We start from the raw sequence: 22,703 nt of genomic DNA on the forward strand, positions 1-22,703 counted from the left end.
TGGTGGTTCACACCTGTAATCCCAGCACTTTGGGAGGTCGAGGCGTGCAGATCACGAGGTCAGGAGATCAAGACCATCCTGGCTAACCTGGAGAAAACCTGTCTCCACTAAAAAAAATCTTTTTTTTTTTTTTTTTTTCTGAGTCTTGCTCTGTTGCTCATGTTGGAGTGCAGTGGCGCGATCTCGGCTCACTGCAACCTCCATCCCTCCAGGTTTTTAAGCAATTCTGTGCCTCAGCCTCCGGAATAGCTGAGATTACAGGCACATGCCACCACACCCAGCTAATTTTTTTGTATTTTTAGTAGAGACGAGGTTTCACCATCTTGGCCAGACTGGTCTTGAACTCCTGACCTCATGATCCACCCGCCTTGGCCTCCCAAAGTGCTGGAATTACAGGCGTGAGCCACCGCGCCCGGCCTACTAAAAATATTTTTAAAAAATTAGCCAGGAGTGGTGGCAGGCACCTATAGTCCCAGCTACTCAGGAGGCTGAGGCAGAATGGCATGAACCTGGGAGGTGGAGCTTACAGTGAGCCAAGATCGCACCACTGCACTCCAGCCTGGGCGACAGAGTGAGACTCTGTCTCAAAAAAATAAAAATAAAAATAAAAATAAAATAAGAGCCAGGCACTGTAGCTCATGCCTACAATCCCAGCATTTGGGGAGGATGAGGCAGGCAGATTACCTGAGGTCAGGGTTTCAAGATTAGCCTGGCAGGGTGGAAGTCAGAAGTTTGAGACCAGCCTGACCAACTGGTAAAACCTCTCTACTAAAAATACAAAACTCAGCTGGGCGTGGTGGCACGCACCTGTAATCCCACTACTCCGGAGGCTGAGACAGGGGAATCACTTGAACCCAGGAAGCAGAGGTTGCAGTGAGTGGAGATCACACTCCTGTGCTCCAGTCTGTGCTACAAGAGCAAAACTCAGTCTCAAAAAAAAAGAAAAAAAGGCCAAATTGGCCAACATGGCAAAACCCCGTCTCTACTAAAAAAACAAAAATTAGCCAGGTGTGGTGGCATGTATCTGTAATCCCAGCTACTCAGGAGGCTGAGGCAGGAGTATCGCTTGAACCTGTGGGGCGGAGGTTGCAGTATCCCAGGATCACGCCACTGCATCCTAGGTGACCAGAGCAAAACTCTGTCTCAAAAGATAAATAAATAAAAATAAGCTGGGCACAGTATCTCATACCTGTGATCCCAGCCCTTTGAAAGGCGATTGTTTGAGTCCAGGAGTTTCAGATCAGCCTGGGCAATGTAGGGAGACTGCATTTCTACAAAAAATAAATTGCTGGGTATGGTGGCACATTCGTATGGTCCTAGCTACTTGGGAAGCTAAAGCAAGAGGATCACTTGAGCCCAGGAAGTCGAGGCTGCAGTGAGCCATGATCATGCCACTGCATTCCCACCTGGACAACAGAGAGACCCTGTCTTAAAGTAAATAATTTATTAAAATAAAAGCAAGGTAGCATTATAAACAAAGCACCTCAACTATACTGTTCAGTTGAAGAATTAGTATTATGGGAGTACAAAAGCAAACTCCTTAGGGGCCCAACCATTTTTGATTCCAATAAAGGTGCCCGGTGCGGTGGCTCACACCTGTAATCCCAGAACTTTGGGAAGCCAAGGCAGGCGAATCATTTGAGGTTAGGAATTCAAGACCAGCCTGGCCAACATGGTGGTGTATTTTTGGTTTCTACCAAAAATACAAAAATATTAGCTGGGCTTAGTGGCGTGCACCCATAGTCCCAGCTACTTGGGAGGTTGAGGCAGGAGAATCACTTGAATCTGGTAGGTGGAGGCTGCAGTGAGCCAAGATTGTATCAATGCACTCCAGGCTGGGTGGCAGAGCAAGACTCCATCTCAAAAAACAACAACAACAACAACAACCACCAAAAAAAAAGATTCCTACTATTTTTTATATAAATGCCTTCTAAAATCCAGTACATATTTCTCTTCTTTGGCAAATACAGTACAATAAACATAATTTAATTTTTCTGATTGTATGTCAGTTATTGTAACCATCTTGTGGGGGATGTATAAATTAGCACGAATCTATTCCAACACTAGAACATACTTATTAACTTGTTTTTTGTTTTGTTTTGTTTCTTTTTTTTATTGAAACTGAGTCTTGCTCTTGACACTCAGGCTAGAGTGCAGTGGCGCGATCTTGGCTCACTGCAACCTCCACCTCCCAGGTTCAAGCTGTTCTCCCACCTCAGCCTCCCAAGTAGCTGGGATTACAGGCACTTGCCAACATGCCCGGCTAATTTTTGTACTTTTGTAGAGATGGGGTTTCACCATGTTGGCCAGGCTGGTCTCGAATTCCTGACCTCAGGTGATTCGCCCACTTTGGCCTCCCAAAGTGCTGGGATTACAGGCGTGAGCCACCGCGCCCGGCCTTAACTTGCTTTCCTAAGTAAATTCAAGCGATTATCCTGCCTCAGCATCCCGAGTAGCTGGGATCACAGGTATGTATCACTGCGCCTGGCTAATTTTTAAATGTATGAGGCTGAGGCTTCACTGAGCTGAGATCGCACCACTGCACTCTGGCCTGGGCAACACAGCAAGACCCCGTCTCAAACAAAAAAAAAAAAAAGAAAGAAAAAAAGAGGATCTATTTCCTGTGTATTAACAAAAAGTGCTGCCGGGCGCGGTGGCTCACGCCTGTAACCCCAACACTTTGGGAGGCTGAGGCGGGTGGATCACGAGGTCAGGAGATCAAGACCATCCTGGCTAACACAGTGAAACCCTGTCTCTACTAAAAATACAAAAAAAAAATTAGCCAGGCATGGTGGCGGGCGCCTGTAGTCCCAGCTACTCAGGAGGCTGAGACAGGAGAATGGTGTGAACTCGGCAGGCAGAGCTTGCAGTGAGCCGAGATTGCACCACTGCACTCCAGCCTGGGCGACAGAGTAAGACTCCAGTTCAAAAAAAAAAAAAAAGTGCTAGTAGGCCAGGTGTGGTGGTTCATGTCTGTAATCTCAACACTTTGGGAAGCCAAGGTGCGAGGACTTCTTGAGCCCAGGAGTTTGAGACCAGCCTGGGTAACATAGTGAGACCTCATCTCTACTAAAAAATACATTTAAAAATTAGCCAGGTATCATGGCACATACCTATGGTCCCACTTCCTTGGAAGGCTGAAGCAGGAGGATTGCTTGATTCCAGGATTTCGAGGCTACAGTAAGCTATGATTAGCCTGGGCAACAGAGCATGACCCTACAGCACCAAAAAATTTAAAAAGTGCAGTAAGTTGCCAACTGAACATCCTCATCCATGTCAAATTCTAGCCCTAACCCTAGCTAAACATGGCTCTCTCACCAACCATGTTCAGTTGCAGGAATCCCCATCTATCCTCTCTTGAAAAGATGAAAGCAAGAGCAAATTAAGTCATAGATTTAATGCCAACAACACAATAACCTTAGTCTGTGATAAAGACTCAGGCATATTTCTGTCTTTATACACTCACACTCACTCTGCCCCGAGTGTCCAGCTCTGCATCCACCAAAGTAAGATTAACTTCCCACTAGTTACTCTGTCCCAAGGCTTCACAGGGAAGGGGATAAGGAGGGAAGCCACCTTCCCCCTTTGGCCAGTTGGAAGGAAGGAAGGTATCAAAATGTAGGCTAATCTACCTCAGCTTTCTTAGGGATGCAAGTTCAATAAAACAATTTTTCTTCTAGTACAGTCATGACGACCACAACCAGTCACAAAGATTAAGAATCTTTGTTTCTTAGGCCAGGTATGGTGGCTCATGCCTGTAATTCCAGCACTTTGGGAGGCCAAGGCAGGCGGATCACTTGAGGTCTGGAGTTTGAGACCAGCCTGGCCAACATGTCAAAACCCTGTCTTTATGAACAATAAAAAAATTAGCTGGGCGTGGTGGTGTGCACCTGTAATCTCAGCTATTCCGGGGGCTGGGGCACGAGAAGCACTTGAACCTGGGAGGTGGAGGTTGCAGTGAGTCGTCACTATACTCTGGCCTAGGCAACAAAGACCCTGTCTTCAAAAAAAAAAATCTGGCCGGGCTCGGTGGCTCAAGCTTGTAATCCCAGCACCTTGGGAGGCCGAGACAGGTGGATCACGAGGTCAGGAGATCAAGACCATCCTGGCTAACATGGTGAAACCCCGTCTCTACTAAAAAATACAAAAAACAAGCCAGGCGTGGTGGCGGCCGCCTGTAGTCCCAGCTACTCCAGAGGCTGAGGCAGGAGAATGGCGTAAACCCAGGAGGCGGAGCTTCCAGTGAGCTGAGATTCGGTCACTGCATTCCAGCCTGGGCGACAGAGCGAGACTCCGCCTCAAAAAAAAAAAAAAAAAAAAAATCATCTTTGCTTCTTGATACTCTAAGCCACAATGTTTAACTCTTGCTTCTTATTTTCAAGCACAGAAAAACCATGACAGTACTCAACACACAGTACAACTACTATGGAAAACAGTTCGGAGGTTCTGGAAAAAACTAAAAATTGAGCTACCATATGATCCAGCAATCCCATTGCTGGGTATAGACCCAAAATAAAGGAAATCAGTATATTGAAGAAATATCTGCATTCCTATGTTTGCTGCAGCACTGTTTACAATAGCTAAGATTTGGAAGTAACCTAAGTGCCTATCAACAGATGAATAGATAAAACATGGTTCTTATACATAATGGAGTACTATTTAGCCATAAAAAAGAATGAGATCCTGTCATTTGAGACAACATGGATGGAACTGGAGATCATTATGTTAAGTGAAATAACCCAGGAACAGAAAGACAAACATCACATATTCTCAGTTGTGGGAACTAAAAATCAAAACAATTGAACTCATAATCACAGACAGTAGAAGGATGGGTTACCAGAGGCTAGGAAGGATAGTGGGAGACTTGGGGACTTGGGGGAGATAGGGATGGTTAATGAGTACAAAAAAAATAACAACAAGACCCACTATTTGATAGCACAACAGGGTAACTATAGTCAATAATAACTTAATTGTATACTTTTTTTTTTCTCCTGAGACAGGGTCTCTTTCACCCAGGCTGGAGTGCAGTGGTGCAATCTTGGTTCCCTGCAATCTCTACCTCCTGGGTTCAAGCAATTCTCCCACCTCAGCCTTCCAAGTAGCTGCGACTATACAGTTGAGCATCAAATCGATCCTTTTTTTTTTTTTTTTTTTTTCCAAACAGTGTTTCACTCTGTTGCCCAGGCTGGAGTGCAGTGCGTGATCTCAGCTCACTGCAACCTCCGCTTCCCAGGTTCAAGCAGTTCTCCTGTCTCAGCCTCCCAAGTAGCTGGGATTACAGGTAACCGCCACCATGCCTGGCTAATTTTTGTATTTTTAGTAGAGACGGAGTTTCATCATGTTGGCCAAGCTGTTCTTGAACTCCTGACTTCAGGTGATCCACTTGCCTCAGCCTCCCAAAGTCCTGGGATCACAGGCGTGACCCACCATTTCCGGCCTCAAATCTTTTTTTTTTTTTTTTTTTTTTTTGAGGCAGAGTCTCGCTCTGTCGCCCAGGCTGGAGTGCAGTGGCGCGATCTCAGCTCACTGCAAGTTCTGCCTTCCGGGTTCACGCCATTCTCCTGCCTCAACCTCCCGGGTAGCTGGGACCACAGGCACCCACCACCACACCCAGCTAATTTTTTGTAATTTTAGTAGAGACGGGGTTTCACCGTGTTAGCCAGGATGGTTTCGATCTCCTGACCTCATGATCAACTCGCCTCAGCCTCCCAAAGGGAGCTGCCGCGCCCGGCCTTCAAATCAATTCTTAATGAAGACCAGATGACCTAAAATAATACTTCTCATTATTCACATCCCTGCATGAACCATTTCAACATTTGGCACTCACTGTCACAAATTCACAAATTATTTCACAAGTGATTTATAAAAGTTCAACATACCTGTTAAGTCATTTTGAGACAGTTACATCATCTCTAGGTTTTATTACAAGCCTAAAATATAAATACTGATTTATTTAATACTTCTGACAGTTTTCATTTCATAGTTCTTCAACTTTCCTCATGAATCCAGGATATAAAGTCCTGGATTTTCCTCTTTTAGTAAAAGTATATTGGTTTTATTTTGCTGATATCCTTATTACTTATTCACTCATGCCAAAAGCAATTTTCTTAAAAATGTCAGTTACCTAAAGAATGTATCTATCAAAACAAAGTCGTGCCATCCATTTAAACATTAACACACCTGCCACATAAGTATCTGGCCCAGTTTTCATCTAAATACAAAATACAAAATTCGGCCGGGTGCGGTGGCTCAAGCCTGTAATCCCAGCACTTTGGGAGGCCGAGACAGGAGGATCACGAGGTCAGGAGATCGAGACCATCCTGGCTAACACGGTGAAACCCCGTCTCTACTAAAAAATACAAAAAAATAGCCGGGCGAGGTGGCAGGAGCCTATAGTCCCAGCTACTCGGGAGGCTGAGGCAGGAGAATGGCGTAAACCCGAGAGGTGAAGCTTGCAGTGAGCTGAGATTCGGCCACTGCACTCCAGCCTGGGCGACAGAGCGAGACTCCGTCTCAAAAGAAAAAAAAAAAAAAAAAATACAAAATTCCTTAATAAAGAAAGCTCCTACCACTATACTAATAAGAAATATCCCACATCCTCATATGTCTAAAGAACTGCTCAACTGGCCGGGCACAGTGGCTCACGCCTGTAATCCTAGCACTTTGGGAGGCAGAGGCGGGCAGATCACGAGGTCAGGAGATCAAGACTATCCTGGCTAACATGGTGAAACCCCATTTCTACTAAAAATACAAAAATCAACCAGGCATAGTGGCACGCGCCTATAGTCCCAGCTACTCGAGAGGCTGAGGCAGGAGAATTGCTTGAACCTGGGAGGTGGAAGTTGCAGTAAGCCATGATCACGCCACTGCACTCCAGCCTGGGAAACAGAGCGAGACTCTGTCTCAAAAAAAAAAAGCCGGGCTGCGGCTCAAGCCTGTAATCCCAGCACTTTGGGAGGCCGAGACGTGGCTGGGATCAATGAGGTCAGGAGATCGAGACCATCCTGGCTATCACGCTGAAACCCCGCCTCTACTAAAAAATACAAAAAAAACTAGCCGGGCGAGGTGGTGGAGCCTGTAGTCCCAGCTACTCGGGAGCTGAGATACAGGAGAATGGCGAAACCCGGAGGGGCGGAGCTTGCAGTGAGCTAAGATCTGCCACTGCACTCCAGCCTGGGCGACAGAGCGAGACTCCGTCTCAAAAAAAAAAAAAAAAAAAAAAGTATCGCTCAACTATTCTCTACATCCAGATTACTCTCAAAAACAAAGGCTCAGAAAAATTACCTTCCAAGCACTCCTGAAACTTCATGTTCTATCTTGTAAGCAACTACTACATAAACTGTATTTCATAAAATGAATACACTCACTGCCTCCATTTCCTCACTAAACATCTCCTTAACCTTCTTTATTCTGGTTTCCATCACCCTATCACTCTAACAGTAGGAAAAATGCTACTCCTCAGGTCACCACTGGTCTCCTAATTGTCAAATCTTTCTTCTGTTCTCATTGTTTCATCTATCTCTGTCATTCAAAACATTTCATACGGCCAGGCGCGGTGGTTCACGCCTGTAATCCCAGCACTTTGGGAGGCCGAGGTGGGCGGATCACCTGAGGTCAGGAGTTCAAGACCAGCCTGGCCAAAATGGTGAAACCCCATCTCTACAAAAATACAAAAATTAGCCGGGCATGATGGCAAGTGCCTGTAATCCCAGCTACTTGGGAGGCTGAGGTGGGAGAACAGCTTGAACCTGGGAGGTGAAGGTTGCAGTGAGCCAAGATCACGCCACTGCACTCCAGCCTAGGTGACAGAGCGAGACTCCATCTCAAAAAAAAAAAAAAAAAAAAGAAAAAATATATAAAGACTAGCCAGGTGTGATGGCACAGGCCTGTAATCCCAGCTACTCAGAGGAGGCTGAGGCACGAGAATCACTTAAATCTGGGAGGCAGAAGTTGCAGTGAGTCGAGATCACACCACTGCACTCCAGTCTGGGCTATAAAGCGAGACTCCATCTCAAAAATAAAGAAACAAACAAACAAACAAACACTGTCAACAAAAACTGTCAACTTCTGTTCACAAACCATCAACTCCTCAATAAAATGCAAACTCTTTATTCCTTCCAATCCCTACACTTTGGTCAAACCAACCTTGGTATCCTCCTCAACTGTCCCTGCTTTTTTGCCTTCACATTCCACAGGCATGTTTACTCAAGGACATACTGCACATGCCCATTTTCTCTCTTTTTTGGCGGGGGGAATCGCTTGAGCCCAGGTATGTTAAGGCTGCAGTGAGCCTGATTGCATCACTGCACTCCTGGGTGACAAAGTAAGACCCAGTCTCAGACAAAATAGAACAAAGCAAAATAACAGCAAATTCTAATAAAACTAAACTCTGAATACAAAATTTAAAGTGTTTTAACAATTTAATTGTAACTTCAGGAATTAGATACTTCTTTTTTTTTTTTTTGAGATGGAGTTTCACTCGTTGCCCAGGCTGGAGTACAATGGCGTGATCTCGGCTCACTGCAACCACCGCCTCCCGGGTTCAAACTATTCTCCTGCCTCAGCCTCCCAAGTAGCTGGGATTACAGGCGCCCGCCACCATGCCCGGCTAATTTTTTATATTTTTAGTAGAGATGGGGTTTCTCCATGTTGGTCAGGATGGTCTCAAACTCCCGACCTCAGGTGATCCCCCCGCCTCGGCCTCCCAAAGTGCTGGGATTTACAGGCGTGTGCCCAGCCTTGATACTTGATTCTACAGGAAGAATCTAAGAAAACTAAGGCTCAGCCTACCCAGCTCAAGGAATCCTTGCCAAACACTCAAGCTCAATTCAACAATGCTTTTCTCTGTCACAGCCAGCAGACCCCAGAATCCTATACACACATTTAAACTGTGTCTGTCTGCTCACCAACATATAAGCAACTGGAGATCAAGAACCTACATTATTCATCTGATTCTAGCATCTAACATTGTTGACAACTGGCAGCAATAAATATTCATTCAAGTGAACACCTACAGAGTAGCATATACCATTTGCGCAGGGAGAACCATCATTCAGGACTAATCTGAAGTAAGGTAAACTAAGCATTTCACAGAAACAACAAAGAATTACCTTAAGTTTTTCTTTTCAGTTCTTTTTCTTGATTTTTTATTTTTTTTTATTTTTTACTTTTTTTTTTGAGACAAAGTCTCATTCTCTCTGCCCAGGTTGGAGCACAGTGGTGCGATCTCACCTCACTGTGACCTCTGCCTCCCCTCCAGGGTTCCAGCAATTCTCCCACCTCAGCCTCCCAAGTAGGCGGGACTATAGGTGTGTGCCACCACACCCAGCAATTTTTGTATTTTTTGGTAGAGACAGGGTTTCACTATGTCGGCCAGGCTGGTCTCAAACTCCTGACCTCAAGTGATCCACTTGCCTTGGCCTCCCAAAGAGCTGGGATTACAGGATAAAGCCACTGCATCCAGCCCATATACTACCTTAAGTTCTTACTAATGTAATTGTTGCCTCATTCCCACAAATCAAAGGAAACTCTCATCAGTGTTTCAAAATTTAGGGTTGGCACAGCAGTAATAGAATAAATATTTTTAGACTTTCCAAAAGCCCCAAAAAGTTACATTTTATCCTACAATAAATTAGCAATTTACTTACCATTGATGCAAATTACCTGAACTAAGTAACAGCAGTAGTTATTTCTTGCTTATCAGATGACCTGACTGGCAATTATATGTGATAAATAATTGAGAAAATAATCACTTGCGAAATGGATTATCATTCAGTAGTGTACTTCAGTCACAATATGTAAATACAGAAACCCTGATTGGATGGGAAAAGAGGCTATAAAAATACTTCAGTGACAATATGTAAATACAGAAACCCCAACTGGATGGGAAAGAGGCTATAAAAATACATTTTGTGGGCCTAGAGCAGTGGCTCACGCCTGTAATCCCAACACTTTGGGAGGCTGAGGTGAGCACTTGACCCCAGAAGTTGAAGACCAACCTGAGCAATATGATGAAACCCTGTCTCTACAAAAAAAAAAAAAAATAGCTAGGCGTAGTGGCACAAATCTGTAGTCCCAGGTACCCAAGAGGCTAAGGTGGATCACCTAAGCATGGGGAGGTCAAGGCTACAGTGAGCTAAGATTGCACCACTGCACTCTAGCCTGGGTGACAGAGTGAGACCTTACCTCAAAAAAAAAAAAAAAAAAAAAAAAAAAGGCCGGGCGCAGGGGCTCATGCCTGTAATCCCAGCACTTTGGGAGGCTGAGGTGGGCAGATCATGAGGTCAGGAGTTCGAGACCAGCCTGGCCAACATAGTGAAACCCTGTCCCTATTAAAAATACAAGCCGCAGCTGGGCGCGGTGGCTCATGCCTGTAATCCCAGCACTTTGGGAGGCCGAGGCGGGTGGATCACCTGAGGTCAGGAGTTCGAGACTAGCCTCAACATGGAGAAACCCCATCTCTACTAAAAATACAAAATTAGTGGTAATGCATGCCTGTAATCCCAGCCACTCAGGAGACTGATGCAGGAGAATCACTTGAACCTGGGAGGCGGAGGTTGCGGTCAGCCGAGACCGCACCATTGTACTCCAGCCTGGGCAACAAGAGCGAAACTCAGTCTCAAAAAAAAAAAAAAAAATACAAGCCGCACATGGTGGCTCACGCCTGTAATCCCAGCACTTTGGGAGGTGGAGGCGGGCGGATCACCTGAGGTCGGGAGTTCAAGACCAGCCTGATGAACACGGAGAAACTCTGTCTCTACTAAAAACACAAAATTAGCCGGGCATGGTGGCGCTTGCCTGTAATCCCAGCTACTTGGGAGGCTGAGGCAGGAGAATCACTTGAACCCAGGAGGCGGAGGTTGCGTTGAGCCAAGATCACGCCATTGCACACTAGCCTGGGCGACAAGAGCTAGACTCCATCTCACAAAAAAAAATAAAATAGCCGGGTGCCATGGCTCAAGCCTGTAATCCCAGCACTTTGGGAGGCCGAGACAGGTGGATCACGAGGTCAGGAGATCGAGACCATCCTGGCTAACACGGTGAAACCCCGTCTCTACTAAAAAATACAAAAAACTAGCCGGGTGATGTGGCGGATGCCTGTAGTCCCAGCTACTCGGGAGGCTGAGGCAGGCGAATGGCGTGAACCCGGGAGACGGAGCTTGCAGTGAGCTGAGATCCGGCCACTGCACTCCAGCCTGGGCGACAGAGCAAGACTTCGTCTCAAAAAAATAAAATAAAATAAAATAAAATAAAATAAAATAAAATAAAATAAAATAAAATACAAAAAAAATTAGCCAGGTGTGGTGCACGTGCCTGTAGTCCCAGCTACTCGGGAGGCTGAGGCAGAAGAATCCCTTGAACTGGGGAGGTGGAGGCTGCAGTGAGACAAGATCGCACCACAGCACTCCAGCCTGGCAACACAGCGAGACTCGGTCTCACAAAAAAAAAAAAAAAAAAAAAAAAAAAGGCCGGGCGCCGTGGCTCACACCTGTAATCCCCCAGCACTTTGGGAGGCCGAGACGGGCGGATCACGAGGTCAGGAGATCGAGACCATCCTGGCTAACACGGTGAAACCCTGTCTCTACTAAAAATACAAAAAAATTAGCCAGGCGTGGTGGCGGACGCCTGTAGTCCCAGCTACTTGGGAGGCTGAGGCAGGAGAATGGCATGAACCCGAGGCGGAGCTTGCAGTGAGCCAAGATTGCGCCGCTGAACTCCAGTCTGGGTGACAGAGCAAGACTCCGTTTCAAAAAAAAAAAAGAAAAGAAAAGAAAAGAAATGCAAAAAGGACAGAAAACAAACACACACTCCAGCCAACTAGAAGACTAAATATATCCAAAATATCTGTAATAACAACAGACATGAATGGCCTCCATGCTCTAGTTAAAGAGATTAGCTGATGGCTTACTCCTGCAATCCCAGCACTCTGTGAGGCTGAGGCGGGAAGATCACTTGAGCCCAGGAGATCATGACCAGCCCAGCCAACATAGGGATACACTCTAATTAATTAAAAAGAACTTAGCAAGTTGCTAACTTAACAAAGCAAAATCCAGCTATGTGGTGTTCATAAAAGATACATCTACAACATCCCACTACAATTGGCTAAAACTGAAAAGGCAACATAAAATGTTGGCAAGGATGTAGAACTCTCAAACCACTCAGTCTTTGAGAATTAATTCCCAATTCTTAGGGCATCCACTATGTGTATAAGCTGAACTTTTTCCATAAACATCTAGAATGAAATTCATTATGTACCATCCTCTATAGATTTGAGAAAATAGTCACTCAACTTTCCGTGTTCTGTGGTTCAGCTGACGAGCCTGAGAACAACTGTGCAACATATGGAAAACACTTTAGCATTACTTAGTAAAGTTACACATACCCTACACACAAACCAAAAATTCCACTCTCAGTTATACAGTCTTGAGAAAATGGACTTTGTTTGTTGGGGCAAGAGGGCAAATGTCCACATGAGGACAAGTACAATTGGTAATCTCAAAAAACTGGAAATGAGACAGATATCCATCAACAATGGAATAGACAAATAACATGTGGCACATCCTTACAATGTAACATCATACTACTATAAGAAATCAATGGGCCGGGCGCAATGGCTCACACCTGTAATCCCGGCACTTTGGGAGGCTGAGGTGAGCAGACTGCTGGAGGTCAGGAGTTTGAGACCAGCCTGCCCAACATGGTGAAACCGCATCTCTACTAAAAATACAAAAAAGAAAAAAAAAAAATTAGCCAGGCATGGTGGCACCTGCCTGTAATCCCAGCTACTTGGGAGGCTGAGGCAGGAGAACTGCTTGAACTCAGGAGGCAGAGGTTGCAGTGAGCCAAGATAGCACCATTGCACTCTAGCCTGGGCAACAAGAGTAAAACTCAGTCTCAAAAAAAAAAAAAAAAAAGAGAAAGAAAAAAAAGGGGGTCAGTGACCAGCCTGGCCAACATGGTGAAACCCTGTCTCTACTAAGAATACAAAAATTAGCTGAGCATGGTGGCGGGTACCTGTAATCCTAGCTACTCAGGAGGCTGAGGCAGAAGAATTGCTTGAACCCAGGAGACAGAGGCTGCAGTGAATCAAGAAGCTGAGATCGTGCCACTGGCACTCCAGCCTGGGCAAAAGAGCAAGACTCCATCTCGTAAAACAAAAATAGAAAAGAAAAAAGAAATCTACATGGGGGCTGGGTGCAGGGGCTCATGCCTGTAATACCAGAACTTTGGGAGGCCAAAGCAGGTGGATCACCTGAGGTCAAGAGTTCAAGACCAGCCTGGCTAACACAAGGAAACCCTGTCTCTACCAAAAATACAAAAATTAGCCAGGCATGGTGGCGGACACCTGCAGTTCCAGCTATTCGGGAGGCTGAGGAAGAAGAATCACTTGAACCTGGGAGGTGGAGGTTGCAGTGAGCCAAGATCGAGCCACTGCACTCCAGCCTGAGCAACAGTGAGACCCTGTCTCAAATAAAATAAAATAAAATAAACATGGATAAATCTCAAGCATGTAAGAGTGAAAGAATCAAGCATCAGAAGAATCATACAACTTTTACATTGAGAATAAGACTGAAAATGGGCACTATTAAACCATATGTTGCTTATGGACATACATACAAGGTAAAATTACCGTAAAAAAGTAACAGTAGGCTGGGCGCGGTGGCTCACGCCTGTAATCCCAACACTTTGGGAGTGGAGGCAGGCGGATCATGAGGTCAGGAGTTTGAGACCAGCCTGGCCAACACAGTGAAACCCCGTCTCTACCAAAAATACAAAAAATTAACCAGACGTGGTGGTGGGCACCCACAATCTGAGCTACTCAGGAGGCCGAGGCAGGAGATAGATTTGCTTGAACCTGGGAGGCGGAGGTTGCAGTGAGCTGAGATCGGGCCACTGCACTCCAGCCCAGGCAACAGTGCAAGACTCCATCTCAAAAAAAAAAAAAAAAAAAAAAAAAGGAACAGTAGAACCTGCAGAGTGACTCATACCTATAATTCTAGGACTCTGGGAGGCCAACCAGGAGGATCACTTGAGTCCAGGAGTTCAAGACCACCGTGGGCAACATAGCAAGACCCTGTCTCTATTTTAAAACACCACCACAAAGGAATAGTAAACCTAAAATGTAGGGTAACGGTTACCTCTAGGAAAGCGAAAAGAAATGCCCTGGGGGCTGGCATACACAGGGGACTTCCAGGTAGTAGTAATGTCCTATTTCTCGGTTGTTCATTTTACTTTTTTTTTTTTTTTTTAGTTTTACATATGGGGCCAGGCGTTAAGCTTACGCCTGTAATCTCAGCACTTTGGTAGGCCAAGGCAGGAGAATCACTTGAGCCTAAGAGACCAGCCTGGGCAACATAGCAAGACTCCCTCTCTACAAAAAAGAAAAATAAGTTGAGCATGGTGATACATCCCTGTGGTCCAAGCTACTCAGGAGGCTGAGGTGGGAGGATGGCTTAAGCCTGGGAGATAGAGGCTGCAGCGAGCAATGATCATGCCATGACACTCCAGCCTGGGCAACAAAGCAAGACCCTGTCTCCAAAACAAACAACTCTGTATGTTTTTACCCCCAACCACATTATACATTGACAGCTCTACATGTTTTTATGCCTCATATACCAACTATGGTATGTATGCTGTTTTTTGCATTTTTCTCCTGAGACAGGGTCTCTCTGTCATCCAGGCTGAAGTGCAGTGGCACAATCACAGCCCACTGCAGTCTCAACCACCCAGGCTTAAGCAATCCTCCAACCTCAGCCTCCTGAGTAGCTGGAACCACAAGCACATCACGCCCAGCTAATTTTTGTATTTTTAGTAGAGACAGGATTTTGCCACGTTGTCCACGCTGGTCTCCAACTCCTGGGCTCAAGTGATTCACCTGCCTCAGCCTTCCAAAGTGCTGGGATTACAGGCATGAGCCACCACACCCAGACTATGCCATATTTTTCAATAAAAATCAGCAAATATGCAAAGTATGATCCTATTTATTTATTTATTGAGATAGGGTCTCATTCTGTCACCCAGGCTGGATCATAGCGCAATGCAGCCTCAACCTCCTGGTCTCAAGCGATCCTCCCACCTCAGCCTCCCAAGTAGATGGGACTCTGGGTACATGCCATGATGCCCAGCTAATTTTTACATTTTTTTATAGAGACAGGGTCTCACTATATTGCCCACGCTGGTCTCGAACTCCTGCTCAAGCAATTCTTCCACCTCAGCCTCCCAAAGCGTTGGAATTACACACAGGAGCCATGGAGCCAGGCTCCAACTTTTTTTTTTTAAAAGCATATACTCTAGGCTTTTTTTTTTTTTTTTTTTTTTTGAGATGGAATCTCACTCTGTCGCCCAGGCTGGAGTGCAGTGGTGCAATTTCGGCTCACTGCAAGCTCTGCCTCCTGGGTTCACGCCATTCTCCTGCCTCAGCCTCCTGAGTAGCTGGGACTACAGGCACCCGCCACCATGCCCGGCTAATTTTTTGTATTTTTTAGTAGAGACAGGGTTTCACCGTGTTAGCCAGGATGGTCTCGATCTCCTGACCTCATGATCCGCCCGCCTCGGCCTCCCAAAGTGCTGGGATTACAGGCGTGAGCCAACGCACCCGGCCTATTCTCTGTTTTAGGGGAAAAAAAAAAGGCCAGGCACAGTGGTCCACTCCTGTAATCCCAGCACTTTGGGAGGCCGAAGCAGGTGGATCACCTGAGGGCAGGAGTTCAAAACCAGCAAGGCCAAAATGACAAAATCCCGTCTCCACAAAAAATACAAAAATTAGCAGAGCATGGTGGCAGGCTAATCACTTGAATCCAGGAGGCGGAGGTTGCAGTGAACTGAGATCACACCACTGTACTCCAGCCTGGGCAACAGAATGAAACTCCATCTCAAAAAAAAAAAAAAAATTAGCTGGGCGCGGTGGCTCACACCTGCAATCCCAGCACTTTGGGAGGCCGAGGCGGGCGGATCAGGAGGTCAGGAGATCGAGACCATCCTGGCTAACATGGTGAAACCCCGTCTCTACTAAAAATACAAAAAATTAGCCGGGTGTGGTGGCAGGCGCCTCTAGTCCCAGCTACTCGGGAGGCTGAGGCAGGAGAATGGCATGAACTTAGGAGGCGGAGTTTGCAGTGAGCCAAGATGGCGCCACTGCACTCCAGCCCAGGTGACAGAGCAAGACTCCCTCCAAAAAAAAAAAAAAATTAGCCAGGCGTGGAGATGCGTGACTGTAGTCCCAGCTAGTTGGGAAGCTGAGGCACGAGAATCACTTAAGCCAGGGGGGCAGAGGTTGCAGCGAGCCAAGACGGCACCACAGCACTCCAGCCTGGGCAACAGAGGGAGATTCTGTCTCAAAAAAATAAAAATAAAAGCCAGGTGTGGTGGCTCATGCCTGTAATCCCAGCACTTTGGGAAGCCAAGGCAGGCGGATCACCTGAGGTCATGAGTTCAAGACCAATGTGGCCAACATGCTGAAACTTCATCTCTACTAAAAATACAAAAATGAGCCAGGGGTGATGGCTAATTTTTGTAATCCCAGCACTTTGGGAGGCCGAGGCGGGCGGATCACCTGAGGTCAGGAGTTCCAAGACCAATATGGCCAACATGGTGAAATTACATCTCTACTAAAAATACAAAAATTAGCCAGGTGTGTTGGTGGGCACCTGTAACCCCAGCTACTCAGGATGCTGAGGCAACAGAATCACTTGAACCCGGTGGGCAGAGGTTGCAGTGAGCGAAGATCGCACCACTGCACTCCAACCCAGGTGACAGAGCAAGACTCCATCTCTGAACAAATAAATAAAGAGTATTACCTAGTCTTAAATAAAACACCTACTCTACTCCTTAACATGAGCCCTATTTCATACTTCAAACCCAAATAGTTAACTGGATTACAATTCAATTATGCTATGTCCAGCATAGTTATCAAAAAATTAAAACTTACCAAACATTGTTTACAAATGGTTAAAAAAAAGGCCAGGTGCCGTGGCTCACGCCTGTAATCCCAACACTTTGGGACGCCAAGGCGGGCGGATCACAAGGTTAGGAGATCGAGATCATCCTGGCTAACACAGTGAAACCCCGTCTCTACTAAAATACAAAACACTAGCCGGGCATGGCGGCGGACGCCTGTAGTCCCAGCTACTCCGGAGGCTGGGACAGGAGAATGGCGGGAACCCGGAAGGCGGAGCTGGAAGTGAGCTGAGAATGCACCACTGCACTCCAACCTGGGCAACAGTAAGACTCCGTCTCAAAAAAAAAAAGGGTAGAAAAAAATAAAAATTAAAAAGTACAAAAAAAAATTTTTTTTTTTTTTTGAGATGCAGTCTTACTCTGTCATCCAGGCTGGATGGAGTCCAATGGCACAAAATTGGCTCACAGCAACCTCCACCTCCCGGGTTCAAGCAATTCTAAAGTCTCAGCCTCCAGAGTAGCTGGGACTACAGGCGCGTGCCACCACATCACGTTGATTTTTGTATTTTTAGAAGAGAAAGGGTTTCACCATGTTGATTAGGTTAGTCTCAACTCCCAACCTCGTGACCGGCCCGACTCGGCGCCCAAAGTGCTGGGATTACAGGTATGAGCCACCGCGCCCAGCCACAAAAAAAAATTTTAAGCAGCATCTTTGAGAGAAACTAAAAAAATGTCAAGTAAACTCAGTAGGAAACACCAGCATAAGCGGTTTAACATTAAAATTGTAAAAACTAATGTGATACATTTGATTGAGTTAGGAAAAAAAGGATCATATTCCTAAATACTTGATAGTTTGGGCAAAATTACATCAAAATCTACCACAAAGATTACATAGTGATATTCCCTACATGTCCTCACTCTCTTTGCCTTCCTTCAGGTTATATCTCCACTCTCCTTTTTGTAAAAAATAGCTGCTTCTAAAATCTATCAGAAATCTACTAATTTACCAGTCAACACCATGGGTACCACAACACTTAGCTTTTAAGGACGCTCTATTTGCTCCAAATGACAACTAAGAAAGAACAGGCATTTGCTGACATACAGGTTTCTCGCAAGGAAAAATAAACAAAATAAGACAGGTTTGCTTAAGGGCAGAGAACTTTACAATCTGTAAATGCCTGCAGACTGCTTCTTCCCAGCAGGCATTAACCCTTCATAATATACTTAACCACCCCCACCCCCACCCCCACAAAGTGTCTTTTTTTTTTTTTTTTTTGAGACGGAGTCTCGCTCTGTCGCCCAGGCTAGAGTGCAGTGGCCGGATCTCAGCTCACTGCAAGCTCCGCCTCCCGGGTTTACGCCATTCTCCTGCCTCAGCCTCCCGAGTAGCTGGGACTACAGGCGCCCGCCACCTCGCCCGGCTAGTTTTTTGTATTTCTTAGTAGAGGCGGGGTTTCACCGTGTTAGCCAGGATGGTCTCGATCTCCTGACCTCGTGATCCACCCGTCTCGGCCTCCCAAAGTGCTGGGATTACAGGCTTGAGCCACCGCGCCCGGCCCAATACAAAGGAAATCTTAACAGTAAGACATCATTTAAAAAAAAAAAAGGACTGGGAAATCAACAATTAATTCAAAGCTAACATTTTAGACGTAAAGGCTTCACTTCAGACCACTCCAAACCTTCAAGAAAGCTTTACACTTTCTACATATATTTTACACTTACGAGGGTAGATACAGGGACCAATTCCCATCACGATACAAGTACATATTGAAATAAACCTATTATTCTCCATGTTCTCACACCATTTCTCCCCATACAATAAAAGTCACTCAGGCTAATACTAAGAGAGACACTCCTGGTGATCACTACATAGACTGCACTAGTAACCAGGAAAGGGAAGCAGAGGTGTTATTGTTGTTCCAATATAGTTCTAGAGGCAACTCCATGTGACTACTGCTGGTCCAGCCCACATTTAAAGGGAGGACAGAGGAAACCAGAGCAGCAGGAAACAGGAGGGGTAATTACCACAACCCTTTCCCATGGCCTCATTCTCTCCCATGCCACCACTTTCGGGCATATTTCAATCACAACAAAAAACCTTCCTTCTCTGAAAGGTTTCATAATTATTGAGGGTGAGCGGCAACAGGGAAGCAAATGGGGGAAGTCGGCGCTGTGGGAAAATCTCTCGCCACATATGTCAACTAGCCATTAGTAGGAAAATCAGGAGTACACTGGCAGCAAGCAAAAGGGCAGTTTGGGAAACTAATCACTTCTGCCTAATGATAAGAGAAGCCTTCAAAGCAGTGGAAGGTCGGCGCTAGCGAAGGGGCTCCACAGGTGAGTGTACTGAAAGAAACTATCATCTCCAGGGAGTGGAATACATTCCCTTTCCTGAGGTAAAAGGGGAACACATCAAGGTCGGATACGGGACAGTTCAGGTATCATGTTCATCTTCCTTCCACCCCTCCCAAACTGACAATAAAAAGGATACACAATTCACAGCGAAAAGTGAGGAATGGGCCGGGCGCGGTGGCTCAAGCCTGTAATCCCAGCACTTTGGGAGGCCGAGACGGGCGGATCACGAGGTCAGGAGATCGAGACCATCCTGGCTAACACGGTGAAACCCCGTCTCTATTAAGAAATACAAAAAACTAGCCGGGTGAGGTGGCGGGCACCTGTAGTCCCAGCTACTCGGGAGGCTGAGGCAGGAGAATGGCGTGAACCCGGGAGGCGGAGCTTGCAGTGAGCTGAGATCCGGCCACTGCACTCCAGCCTGGGCGACAGAGCGAGACTCCGTCTCAAAAAAAAAAAAAAAAAAAGAAAAGTGAGGAATGCAATAACTAGCCGCATACCCCTTGGTGAAAAAAGTGCTGTCATAACGGAAGAGGAATATAAGAATGGGTTCACCCAAGAAATTAATTATATGCCCTTCAAATAAAAGATGACCTTTGGATACCTTATGGAGACGTGAAAAAACCCTCAACTAGCTGGGCACCGTGGGGCACACCTGTAATCCCAGCTACTCAGGAGGCTGAGGTGCAAGAATCGCTGAAGCCCAGGAGCGGGAGGCCAGCCTGGGCAATAGATGGAGACCATATCTCTAAAATGAATAGCAATTTTTTAAAATCTCTCAACTGTTAGGATACGCTGGTGCTGTAGAAAGATTATAAGCCTAAATACTGGCAAACCATATACCTTCCTTGAATGTGAGATAAAAAAAATATTCAACAGAAGTGGTAGTAAATGACTGGATTACATCAAACAGGAAATAACAGTAATAATGACGGGATCAACCCTTAAAGCGAGCAAGAGTTAGAGACCAGAGTGGTGACAGTTGAGAAGCGTGGGCAACTAATTAGACTAAAAACTCGGGGAAAATGTGGAAAAGCCGAGTGGGAAAGTGATTCAGAAGCAAACAGAACTGAGTTGTAATGCACCAATGAAAGAATAACATTTTGAATATGTATTATTAACAGACTGAGCTTTGCGGTTTACAAAACGCTCAAAAACCTACACTAAAGAATGAACTGTGATATAACCAGACTACAGGAACCGGGGGTGAGGAGAAAAACTGAGTCCCAATTGAGACCAATGCCCTACAGAATTGAAAAGGAGAAGTAGAATTGAACTGTGCCTCCGGGTTAGCCAGGAAAGATTAGAGAGCGCAGAAGTTGGGGTTCTAAAAGGGCCAGTCCCAAGACTAGCTACGGGCGTGAAAGCGGAAAGGTGATCAGATGGGACCGACAGCGTGGCGGGGAAGCTCCAGTCTACTGGCAGGCACCGAGGTGGGAGAGAAAACCACACCCTCCAGGGCAGAAACCCGAAGGGGGGAGGGGAGGCGCCCCTGGGGTTGGGTGGGGCCCGGCCGACCCAGACGGGGGAAAGTAGGAAGAAGCACAAGGCAAAGTGAGGGGAAGAGGCAGTAGGGCGCCCGGGCCTGGACACACAGGGACCGTGGAGCTGGCGAGTGAAGCTCGGCCCGGTCCTCACGGATGGGCGCCGGGGCAGTCTGCAGGCGGTGGGGGTTCAGACGAGCTGAACCCAGAACTAGAAAGCGCATGCTGCAGCGCTCAGACCCCTGGAACAGGGAAGGAGAGGGACAGGATGGCAATTACCGCTGCTGCTCTCGGAGGACTCAAGACCCGCTGCCGCCGCCGCCGCTCGTTACCTGCCAATGTGCCTCTTACAAAGCGGCGGCGGCGGCACAGGCTGCCCAACCCGTCACGTGACCTCGCGTCACGAGCGAAGGAGGAGCCACAACACGTCGCTCGTGCGCGGCCTCAGAGCCCGCCCAGACGGCGCGCAGCCTCTTCTAGCTGCCACCTTCACCCCAACCCCGCGAGGCCGACCGCGTGGAGGTGGTGGGGGAAACCACACAAAAGAAAAAATAAGGGAGACTTGATAATATGTATTGTACTCGGAGTCATCAGGAGAGGATTACCCACCGCATCCAGGGTGCCTACAACTGCAGCTCGTCGTCGCGCCATGATGACCTCACAAGGCACCATAGGTTGCTCCCCTGTGGCCGCCTCTCTCATCACGTGATGTGGTCCAGCCACTCAGGGCAAGCCTGGCCTCCCAAACGTTGCACGAGGGGACCACGAGTACCAACATGCTGCACAGCCAAGGCGACCCCTACCTCAGCCTTTCTCCCGCGGGCTCCCAGACGCACCCCCTAGAGACCTTAGTGCCGAGGGAAGGCCGGGCGGAAAGCGGACTAAGCTGGCTTGAAGGAGTAATACTACTGGACACCGCCCTCCAGGTGGCGGAGCGTGGTGCCTGCTGGGAGGTGTAGTCCTGGCCGGGGGTGGGGTTCTGCTCCCACGTTCCTGGGCTCGCTCTGCGCCCTGCCCCCTGCGCGGGAAAACGCCAACGGCTCGCAGCGAGAGCCTCGGCAAGGCGGAAGGTCCGCCCGCTTTTGGTCTTGTTCGGTGAGGTTGTACTTTTGCCCTCCCAAGCCCCTTCTGGGTGAAAAGACTGGCATCTATTGAACGCCTACTCCAAGTCCGCCGTTTATACAATCATTTCTGTTATATCATATAATCAACCCCTTGAGTCCAGGATTTCCCATATTTAAGGATAAAAAAAAGAAGCTTAGAGTTGCTTGTTGACCGAAGAAACCCAGGTTTTCTGCCTTAGAAAATTAAAGAACTCCTCTCAATAGGATCTGACCTGTTGTCAACTCCAAAAATTACATATAAGTAAGATGATGGTTTATAATTGTAGCATAGTGTTTTAAAAGTATTTTCCATTTACTGGCCTGTTTGGATGTGAGGGCGATCTGGCTGCGATATCTGTCACCCCATTGATTGCCAGGGCTGATTCCGCTGATCTCGCTGGCTAGGCGGGTGGCCCTTCCTCCCGCACCGCTCCCGAGGCTGCATACTCGGTCGAAAAGGAGGAGCATCCCCCATAGAGGAGGACAGGTCAAGGATATAGGAGTAGCTGCACGCCCCTGTTAACAAGCTCTCAAGGTCCTCCAAACAAGCTCTCAAGGTCTACTTACTGGCCTGTTTTATCCCAAGCTGGTTACATATAAGGACTTTGCAGTCCTGGCATGCCTTACCTCAATTGGAGCTTTCCTCTGTAGTAACACCACTTCACCGGCTTGTGAAAATTAAATAAGATTATGTAAAATGCCTGCTTGGCACATAATAAACCCTCAATAAGTATCAGTAATCATTTTCACACTCTACCCGTTAGGCCCAACAGGTCTAAGTAAGGTAGAAAGAGGAAATTAGCTTATACTGAACTTTGTACAGGACACTATGCTAATTACTAATTTGCTAGTTATTAAGTAAAACAAT

At 46.7% G+C, this 22,703-nt stretch overlaps 1 protein-coding gene across 1 annotated transcript in view; it reads right to left on the bottom strand.

Annotated features, from left to right (window-relative positions):
* UBAP2 (ubiquitin associated protein 2) overlaps positions 1 to 21,104 on the bottom strand; it is a 134,406-nt gene extending 113,302 nt beyond the window's left edge. The window contains exon 1 of the mRNA XM_021927437.2: positions 21,012 to 21,104. The gene's annotated coding sequence lies outside the window, so the exon portion shown is untranslated. The remainder of the gene's footprint in view (positions 1 to 21,011) is intronic.
* Positions 21,105 to 22,703: the final 1,599 nt, after the last annotated feature.

Source organism: Papio anubis, chromosome 13, assembly GCF_008728515.1.
Source record: "Papio anubis isolate 15944 chromosome 13, Panubis1.0, whole genome shotgun sequence".
NCBI lineage: Eukaryota > Metazoa > Chordata > Mammalia > Primates > Cercopithecidae > Papio > Papio anubis.